This window comes from Macrobrachium nipponense, chromosome 7, assembly GCF_015104395.2.
Source record: "Macrobrachium nipponense isolate FS-2020 chromosome 7, ASM1510439v2, whole genome shotgun sequence".
NCBI classification, from domain to species: domain Eukaryota; kingdom Metazoa; phylum Arthropoda; class Malacostraca; order Decapoda; family Palaemonidae; genus Macrobrachium; species Macrobrachium nipponense.
In genome coordinates, this window is record NC_061109.1 from 88,303,624 (window position 1) to 88,314,067 (window position 10,444).

At 39.5% G+C, this 10,444-nt stretch overlaps 1 protein-coding gene across 11 annotated transcripts in view; it reads left to right on the forward strand.

Moving 5' to 3' along the window:
• Nucleotides 1–10,444, forward strand: part of LOC135217458 (uncharacterized) — a 334,879-nt gene that overhangs the window by 213,982 nt on the left and 110,453 nt on the right. The gene's annotated exons all lie outside the window — the stretch shown is intronic.

The following is a 10,444-nucleotide window of genomic DNA, read 5'->3' on the forward strand; positions in this document are numbered from 1 at the left end:
AATTATCCTGTTAGTACTTATTATTTCTATCAAAGCATAGGCTACCAATTTTGAAAATATAATTTCGAAGTAAACCTTGTAATGTATGATACTCGATACCTAATGTCACTGAACATCTGATTCAACAAAATAATATAATACCTAATACCAAGATGCAAATGGACATATATGATACTCAATACCTAATTTCACCTAACATCAGATTCATTAAAGCACTATTATATAATACCTAATATCACAATGCAAATGGACATAGCATACAAACTAAGAAATGAATATTTGGAAGTATACATTGTACTGTTTGGTATCAATTAACTAACTTACAAATAGGAACACCTGATTCATGAGAGCACCTTCATATACCATAGGTATAAAATAAAATATATACTAACACTACATCACAGCAAAGAAAAATATGAAATGGGGTTGGTTTGGTTTATGGAATTTAGGCATAATGCCAATCAATGGGGCAACTATGGCCATTCAGCATTACAGAAATGATAAAGCTAATTGCTGACCATATGATGAAACCTTCATTTAACAAACACACCTATCAGTGGAGTCATTTTTCTCTCCTAAAAGCAAAAACAACTTGATCTATGGAAATAACACCTACTATAACCCTAGCAATAAGGCTAAATTCCATAAACCAACCAACAACCAATACCTAGTTTATTCATATGAGTTGCGCATTGCTTCATAGGCAGATTTTGCACTGTCAAGAAAAGCATTCAAGTTAGCAAACACAGTCATTGCTGATGAGTGCATTTCATCCACAAATTCATTCATATTGTTAATTAATTTCACCTTTAGTTCATGCTCTTTTTTGGCCATTATATGTTGCTCCTTTTCATTTTCCATTCTGAGATGATGCAGTTCCTCTTGTCTTTCCCTACACTTGATGTATGCCTCGTCCAACTTCAATTTTTTGGGTGAAGAATGTGCTTCCTCTGTGGGTGTAGAAGACCGAGGTATTGGAGATACATCCCGTGATGTGTTGCGCAATTTTGGTGAAGTTCTGCCTGGAGTTACAATAGGCGTTGGAGGACGGGAAGTTTCATGGGGAACTATGGGTTTAAAAATTAAGTGTTCCATTGAAGACGGTGATGACGTAGCTGACCGATTAAGGAATGTGGATCTTGATTCATGATTAGAAGAAACACCACTTTCTGATTGTGCTGAGGTTGAAGGCAAATGAGAGGTTGAAGGTAGTGGCTCCGTAATACCCGAAAATAATAGGTAAAATAAATAATTGATCTACAGCACCTTAGATGTAAATCTCTTCTGCAGTACTTCTAAACTGAGTATACAAGTGCTGGAACCTTTAGGGTCATACAGCATTAAAATGTTATCTTCAACCCAGTCATCAATAATAAAATCATAACCCGAAGGCACTACAAACTTTCCAGACAGGTAGTGTAATGTCCATTAAAAAGTTGAAGGTTCACTATTTAATCAATTTCATTCTTGAAATCATCAGAGTACTTACTTATTTTAACATCATGTATGGGCTCTCCTGTTTCATCAACTGGATGAAATGTTTTAAGTAAATCTTTGTCCATGATCAATTCTGTCATCAGCGATGCGGCTATCACAAACTCTTCTGAATGGTTTCGAAGATCTGGTGGAGGACCACCACCAGTTCTGCATAGCTTTTTCTTGACAGTAGCATCTTCCTGCTTCACTCTAGTAAAAAAATATATATATTAGAATAAATAATGTTTTCCCATTGGCTTTCTATAATGTATTCTAACAACTGTGACTTTAAAAATAGAGTGAAATGAAATTTCAAAATATAAGAAAAACAGATTGTAATGAAATTTCAAAATATAACACAAAGCCTACCATCCTGTGTACTTCTCTTCCACCTCCAGAATAATGAGTAAAACATCTGTCGCATGATTGAATTCGTAAGAAAAGTCATTTGAGCATTTACACAAATATTAATGAGCACTTAAGAAAATAATTTGACCTTTGTGTGGCTGGAAATGGCTGCACATTATAAAGCATAATAAGGGAAACAACCAGTGGCCTAGCTGATCCAGTCTTGCCCGCTTGTTGATCCACCCTCCGAAAAAGTTCTTTAACACGTCCTGACACTGGAGATGTGCACCGGTCATGAGTCATCGGTGGTGGGAGCAACACCTCAAGACATGTACCCTCCTTTCGAAGTAGGCAAAAGTACTTTTTCAGAGGGTGGATCAACAAGCGGGCAAGACTGCATCAGCTAGTCCACTCGGTTGTTTCCCCTAACACCACTTGAGTTAATGTAGCCTAGCCTGAGCAGTTCGCATAGTTGCCACAATCTATCGTAGCCAAGACTGGTAAGCATTATGCAGTCTTCAGGCTTCAGACATGCTAGCATAAATGTGAACTCAATTAAAAAAAAATAAAAAAGAACAAAAGGTTAGCCTATTTCAGGTGTTGCCCAATCCAAATCATTTGACCACCTGCAGACAAGAGCCAAGATCTCAAATGTTGGCTTAAACTTTTGAAAATAATCACTTGGCCCAGTTTGCAAGCAGGTATCACATGTTAGGGTAAAACAGTATTTATACTTCGGAAAATCTCGTATAGCTACCCATATGAAAAATAGCCAAAGTTTTACCATCAATTTTTACAGTAATAAACTGGCTGTAAGCTAATAAATGTTTAATTTAGTTGCAAATCCACCCATTAACAATACGATAATAATGCTGTGTGCTCTAGCCCTTCTATCCACCGGGAAATTGTAAGATCCTCCGCATAGCTATTCTAAACCTAAATTAGATTACCCAAATTTCCTATGATAGACATTAATAAATAAAAATCCATATCAAATTATACAAACCTAATGCCTGATACACCAACTGCTTTTGTAATAAGCTAGATATTACTAACCTAAACTTTCCTAGAGCACCCCTCACATCCCCTATGATTTGGTTAGCATAGCCTAACCCAACCTATTCTACTATGCCCCATTCTATTTATTTGAAGATAATATATTTATATAATATAATAGCTTTAGATGATAAAATAGTGTTCCCTTGGATAAGCTACACTAGGCTAGCCTGATGCGAGTAGCGTTAACAATTGAGGAAGCAGCACTAGCCTAGGCCTTTCATAGCATACCTAAATTTATTTTAACCTAACTGATAATTTACACACCATTTTGCCCACAGCGGCCTAAATTTGCTCCGACTACAATTACAAAACAAAAATGCATCCTTACTTGCGTTTTAAGTGGTCAAAACAGCGCTTGACCTGCATTGATGACCGTGGAGGTTGGTCTGGATACATGGCGTTGAACTTCTAAGTAATTTCTTGCCATGCCTGACGTTTTCTTTCCAAAGTTCTACTTCCCGTAGATTGTTCGTTGGTTACACTCATGCTCCTTCATCAAATTAAGCATCATTAAACGCCGAGAATCAGCTACTGGGGGTGCACGCTCCATATTCCGGTATCCTGGTAACTTGGCAAGTTGCGTAAATTGCTCGCGGTAACTGTTTGTTGAGATTTCCACGGCATATCAGGACAGCAAATATCAAGTATACAAAATATACTACAGATATGCAGTATCTTTTTAAACTAAATAATAAAGACATAAAGCCATTTCAATTTAGTATTATGGTACTAAAAGAAATTATCTATGATACTGATACAGCCTTGTAATCATCGATTCCAGTCATTTCATTCCCAGTAATCGCATATGTTGGTGAAACTGTTCAGCCAGTGAGGCAATGCGATGGGAGTTCGGCCGTCGTAAGATTTCTGGATACCACGACAACCCTTCGTTTGAGACCATACAACAGCGATCGCCTTCGTATTGACAAATGCGATCGTATGATTTCTGGATATGGCCTACAGGACGAACCTCTCCAGCCCCATTTCTCTGAAAGAGGACACCCCCAATGCCTACATCACTGGCATCCACCGCAATAATGAAAGGTTTCTGAAAATCAGTAGACATTAATATTGGGTTTGACACCAACACCAGTTTAAGTTTAATAAAAGACTCTTCACAATGAGGAGACCACACAAATTTTCTGTCCTTTTTTCTAATAGCTAGTAAGCGGCTGAGCAATGTCCGAGAAGTTTCGGACAAACCGCCTATAATAGCCCGTCATGCCGAGAACTCTCCGAACTTCTCTGACATTGCACGGCCTCTTCAAATTTACAATGGCCTCGAGATTGGCTTGTTTAGGGGCTACCTGTCCCAAACCAACCTCATGACCCAAATAACATACTTTGGCCTTGCCAAATTCACACTTACCCAAGTTCACAACAAGACCGGCGGCCCTCAAAGCTTCAAACACTTTTCTCAACCTTACCATATGAGTTCGCCAATCATTGCTGTGAACAACTAGATCATAAATATAAATTTCAGTGCCTTCCAAACCACAAATGACTCTGTTCATAAGCCGCTGAAAGGTACAAATGCAGGCATTCTTCATCCCAAAAGGCATTACTTTACATTCGTAAAGTCCAAAGGGAGTTACAAAAGCAGAAATTTCCCTGGCTCGATCAGACAGGGGCACTTGCCAATATCCTTTCAACAGATCCAACTTGGTAATAAATTTTGCAGACCCTATCTGATCGAGACAGTCATCATTGCGGGGCAAAGGAAAGGAGTCATTTTTAGTACTGGCATTAACCTTACGGTAATCCACACACATACTGTACTTCCCATCAGACTTCTTAACCAGAACAATCGGAGAGCTCCAAGGACTTATCGAAGGTTGGATTAGGTCATGCTCCAGCATATACTTTATTTCCTCCTCGACTATGTCCCTCTTCACTGGATTTAGTCGATAAGGACTCTGCTTTACGGGGGAAGCACTGCCCACATCCACATCATGCTGAAGCAATCTCGTCCTACCTGGCGAACTCTGAAATACTTCTGGAAAAGAACATATTAAATTAATAATGTCCCTTTTCTGGGTAACTTCCAGATGGTCCAACCCTCCTTTCAAAACCTCTAGATTTTGAATATTATTAAAGAGAGCACAAGAAGACACCTGATCAATTAAGTCCTCAAAGTTATCCTCTGGAGGCTCTACAACCATAGACACAGGCTCATATACAATAGCTAAAGGATCTCTACCACATGAAATATAAGATTTTAATCTATTAATATGAAAGACCCGGCACTTTCGTTTGGTCCCGGGGGCTTCAATTTCATAATTCACCTCAGACAATTTTCTCAAAACCTTCCAGAGCCCCTTATACCTTGGTTCGAGGAAATTGTCTGAGTCTGTACTCAACACCAATACTAATTCCCCAGGCTCAAACGACTGCACCTTGGTTTTCCTATCAAAATTTGATTTCATGACTGCTTGGGAGGAAGCCAAATTTTCTCTAGCAAATTTCCATGCAATGGCTAATTTCTTCCATAAATTCTCTACAAATTCCACCACATTAATTTCTCCCTTCTGACCAGATGCAAGCAATTCGTGGAAAATTTCCAACGGACCACGTACCCTGTGTCCAAACACCAGTTCGAAGGGAGCTACACCTGTAGATGAATTCGGATGGTTCCTTATAGCAAAGAGAGCAAAGGAAGAACCCTTTTTCCCAATCCTCTCCTTGTTCATAGCAGTATTTCTTTAACATGATTTAAGTGTCTGGTGGAATCTTTCCACCACACCCTGACTCTCTGGATGATAGGTACGCTGGTAGTGTGCTGAATGGCCAGTTCAGCAACTTACCCCTAAATACCTTACTCGTAAAAATTCGTCCACAGTCGGTCTGAATTTTACGAGGGAGTCCATATCTGGAGAAAAATTCAATGAGCTTCTCAAATACTGCTTTGGAGGTAATCTTTTTCATTGGGAATGCCTCAGGAAATCTGGAAGCCCTGTCCATAATCGTAGGAGATGAGTAAACCCAGTCTTTGTTCTGGGCAAAGGCCCTACCACATCTATTACCAATTCTACAAAAGGTTCCCCAATTGCAGGAATTTGGATTTAAAGGTGCTTTATGGATTACTTGATTGGGTTTTCCCATCACCTGACAAACCTCACAGTTACTAACAAATTGTTTCACGGATTAATTTTAATCCTGGCCACCAAAAACATTTTGCCAACCTCTTGAAAGTCTTAAATACTCCAAAGTGACCAGAAAAAGAATCATCATGTGACAACTCAAAACAGACTCCCTAAATTGTGAGGGAACCACAATTGTTCCACTCGAGAAGTCTCGTTCAGATCATGTGTAGATGGGCGACTAACTCTGTATAACAAACCTTTTATTACACAAAACCTTGGTTTAGTTAAATCAGCTGTGTCACCCACTCAAATCAAACTCTTGTTTCTGAGCCTCAATAAACGTGAAACGGTCCCAATCAGGTTGCAAGATATCACTAACACTACTTGGACTATCTACTGGCCCAGGCCTTTCTAACTCTACTTCTAAACTACTTAAATCTAAGTCATCATCATTTATCAAATTAGCTGCCTTAGCAGATGCCCGGATCGTCACAGCCACTGGACAAGCATCCATAGTCAAAATAGGGAATAATTCCAGACCCTTATGGTCTAACATGTCATTTCCCAAAATACCATCAATACCTGGAATGGGGAGACTCTCAACAACAGCCAACTCAGTTACTTATTATACCCAGGGAAAGATAAACTCAATTTCTACCAATGGAGCTGAAACCACTGTGTTCGGGAACCCTCCAGAACCACATAATTCCCTGAATATTTAACTAAACCATTTAATGATTCTTTTAACACTAATGACCGAGCAGACCCTGTGTCTCGCAAAAATTTCACCTTAAGGACTCCTGAATCAGTAACCAGTCTACCAGGCCAGATATATTTATCATAGAGTCATGCCTGACTACTCCCAGATGGATTCACATTACCACTGTCACAACTAATCTCATTACCACTAACAACCACTGATGGATTCTCAACCTTGTGATTAGACTTATTTGAAATTAGAGATATAGGGTTGTGACCACTACTGTCACCATTTCTCTGGAGATACCTCCTTCTGGCATTACACTGAGCCTGATAATGCCCGGGCTTATTGCACCAAAAGCAGGTCCCACTACCTCTACTCACATTACCAGATATCAACCGGTTTTTGGAAAAGACTCTAGTGTGCCCACCACTTGAGACTTTTCCCTGACCATTCTCATTCTTAGAATAAGTTGGGACACCTGAATGTTTTACCCTATTATCTACCACATTACCAGATTTATTATTAAAGTTATTTGGCCTAGCAGACTGGAAATTTATAACCTGGGACCCAAAATTACCGGACCCCGCTCGATGGGTCAAAACAAACTCATCGGCAATCTGAGCCGCTTTACTTAGACTGACCGCTTTTACTTCTTCCAAGTATATCCTCAGTTCCTTACTACAATATTTCTTAAATTCTTCTAACAGCATTAATTCCCTCAAGGAGGAGAAAGAGGCCACCTGTCGGCTCTTTAGCCAATCATCAAACTGCTCTTCCTTGAGCCTAGCAAATTCTACAAATGAAAGAGCAGGGTGCTTAGCAAAATTCCTAAATTTTAGGCGATAGGCCTCAGGGACAAGGTCATAGGCCTTGAGGACTAACGCCTTCACTTTATTATAATCACGGGCTACACCCTCCTCCAAAGAATTATACACCCGGATTGCCTTACCCACCAGCCTACACTGAATTAGGACTGTCCACATCTCGGTGGGCCAAGACAACCTGGTAGCTACCCGTTCAAAAGCCTTAAAAAATTCAGGCACATTTCTCTCATCAAATACAGGGACCAACTCAGAGCTGCCCCTATAGTTAAATTTATATCAGATGGTCCACAGGGAGTACTTAATCTATTAGGAGAACCTTGTAACCTAGCCAACTCCAAATTTACATTGGCCATCTCTAGCTCATGCCACCTCACCCTCTCGTTCTCTTCAAACTCGAGCTTCATTAACTCTATCCTCTTACAAATTAAACTATATTCACTGTCCTCCTGGGACACTACAGGCTGTGCTGGGGCTACATTCACTGGGACAGGGTTTTCTACTAAAAATGGGTTAGTGGACACATTAGCTTTAAATTGCAAATTAGCCTGCCCTTCAAAAATTGTTCCAGTACGAGGAGGATCTTCAAACAAAGAAAGACCTGGATTCACACTAACATCCTCAATCACACTACCCTCTCGTTCTGAGTCACTATCACCAACACTGACAAAATCCCTAGCTAAATTCTCTCCTTCAGCCATACCTTGAGCTACCTTACTTTTTACAGCTATCAGCAACTGGGCCCTAGTGTTCGCAGCCCTAAGTGGGACACCTAACCAGCGAGCACAACTCACCAAATACTCTTTACTCAATACAGGAAGATGCCTAAGGCAATCTGCCGACCCCAAAAACTCAGCTGGATCAAAAATAAATTCTTCCATGGTTCCAAAATTTAAGGGGGAGTAAGGCAATACACTAAACAGCAACAAATACTGGTAAATCCACCGAGCGCTGTTCCGCCAACCAAAACACTGAGTACACCCGAGTGCAATCCTGTCACGGTCGCCAACTGTTACAACCTCCCAGGTTGCAGTACAGGTTCTTTTTAGGTCTTTATATTCTCAAGGATTGCAGTCAGTAAATGTACCTCAGTGACAAGGAAGGACGGAAACAGAAACTCAAGAAAACTTAACAATATTTATTATAAACTAGAACAATGACTTAAATCAACCTTGTGAGATTAAATACACTTAATTGTACAGAATATTCAAGAGAACAAATACCTGGTTCTCGGGAACTCACAAGAAAACCTAAAGCTAATACACTAAGCCCTAAACAAGAGAAAACCCCAAGAGAGAAAACACTTTATATATAACAAGTTGGATCCAAAATAAGGCTAGCCAAAATCACCAATAACCTAATAATAATAAGATAGAAAGAAGTAGGAGATGAAAAAAGAAAACAAGGAAAACCTTAATATTCCTACCTATAACACCAAGCTAAGCAATGTGGAACTCAGTCCACTAAACACCAACATACAATAAACTATGACAATATATACATGTAAACATACATATATATTTATGAATAATGAAAATTGGCAAAAATATATAATTTCACCTTCAGTGAAATACCAGAAGAGTTGAATTCAGGGCCGTGATCAGTCCATCAAGCTGCTAACGGAAGGGCAAATACTGTACGCCAGGTACTGAAGGGCAACACATCTCCCGATACGAGAGGAACGATAGTACGTCTTACCTGGCGACAGACTCCCTACTAGCCACCTCACGAGTCAAGTAGCTCTCACTTCCGTATAACAGCTGGACGAGGATGACACGGCAGGTAAATCCAGATTCCAGTGCCGTGATACAGCGACGACACAGGTTTTCCGTCAAAATCCTCAGACGGGAAAAAGGGGCAGAAACAGCGGTCGCAGATGACAGAGCGTCTGCTAAACTCTCAACAGCAGTGTGAAGGTCGCAGGTGACAACAACACCTGCGCGAGAAAAAGCCGTGATCCAGGGACACACTCAACAGACGTATATATGCGTCTTCCAAAATCCGTGAGGGAAATATCCAAGTGCGTGGTCCAAAAGGTAATTATCCAAAGTCGTCCTCCAAATCCAAAACAAAATAAATGCTGCGACGGGAAAACAGTGCTGGTGAGAGCTTGTCAAGACCCGAACTCCCGTTGACCGGTCGACCATGTCCACTCATCACCTTCCCAGTGTTTATAAACACTCAAAGCAAAAGAATAACAATCGTTAAAACGATAGTTCACTAATACACAAAAAAGGAGGAGGAGGCGCAAAAACACTGAAACAATCGTAAAGCAACTTAACTTACGGAAACACAAGAGTAAACATACTCAGCAAAAATTTAACTTAAAACTAAACAAAAAAGTAAACAAGGCTGATTTAAATCAACAAAAGAAATAATAATAGTTTTACGTTAACCCTAATATAATATATATATATATATATATATATATATATATATCTATATATATATATATATATATATATATATATATATATATATATATATATATAAAATATTTAATATATAATATATATATATATATATATATATTATATAATATATATATAATAATATATATAATATATATATATCCTTCTGTTGTCAGTCATCTCTTCAGAACTGTAACGGGAAAGGATATTTTTTTTTTATCCCGAGTTACAGGGCTAAAACAATAACTGGGCGAAAGCAATAATTCCTAACACCAACGCCCCATCTCCCGCCACTCCCCCTCCCCCTCCCCAACACTCCTCTCCTCTGACCAAACAGAAGTCCTCGGGGTCTCTAAATCCATCCTATTTGTGCTGAGATCCGCAGCTTGAATAATCCCCCCACCCCCATTTCTATTTCTCTCTTCCGTCCTTTTCTAACCGAATTCTCAGATACCTGGGATTTACCCAATTTCTTCGCTTCCGAGTGGGATGGCTGTTTGTCTGTCTGTCTGTCTGTCTGTGAAGGAGACTAGTTCACTGGCT